Source organism: Penaeus monodon, chromosome 30 (genome assembly GCF_015228065.2).
Source record: "Penaeus monodon isolate SGIC_2016 chromosome 30, NSTDA_Pmon_1, whole genome shotgun sequence".
NCBI classification, from domain to species: Eukaryota; Metazoa; Arthropoda; class Malacostraca; order Decapoda; family Penaeidae; genus Penaeus; species Penaeus monodon.
The window spans coordinates 2,252,105-2,252,655 of record NC_051415.1 but is presented as its reverse complement, the minus strand read 5'-3'; the positions used below and the strand labels follow the sequence as shown (position 1 = coordinate 2,252,655).

The following is a 551-nucleotide window of genomic DNA, read 5'->3' as shown; positions in this document are numbered from 1 at the left end:
CGCCGAAAACCATTATCGTTAAAAGGGATATAGAACGGATCGCTTTACTATTATCTGTAAACCCACAAATGGGAAAACTTTTAGCAGCGAGGCGCATGAAGAGCAAACAAGTTTTACAGTGTCGTATGGTTTTGGTCGAAATTTTGGCGGAAAATTAACGTTGTTTATTGCAAGAGTGTATTTAAGGATATAAGGATCCACCCCGGCGCTCCTTCTTGTACGTCTATCCCAGGATGAGAGAAGGATAAGAGAAGGACTCCTCGAGAGCCGGACCGAAAGGGATAAAGAACAGCTTATTGTAGACCTTCAGTGATTTTGTTTACCCTGATCACCATTTCTACTCCATTTCTCTCTTTTTATATTACATTTTGATATTTTTCTTTGTCAGTCCATTTTATCTATTATCTTTATTTGTTTCAGTGAAGGGTTGTGGTGAATAGTAATGTATTCACCTGGAATTTCCCTGTTCGGACCCGTCTTGTGTCTTTCCAGCTGTCAGAACAGTCGATGACTTTTTGAGGCTTCCCTTGAGCAAACATGGTTAGTTTCCT

At 40.1% G+C, this 551-nt stretch overlaps 1 protein-coding gene across 1 annotated transcript in view; it reads right to left on the bottom strand.

The window, feature by feature from the left end:
• LOC119592449 (protein CEPU-1-like) overlaps positions 1-551 on the bottom strand; it is a gene marked incomplete at its 5' end in the record, with an annotated part of 20,817 nt that overhangs the window by 17,798 nt on the left and 2,468 nt on the right.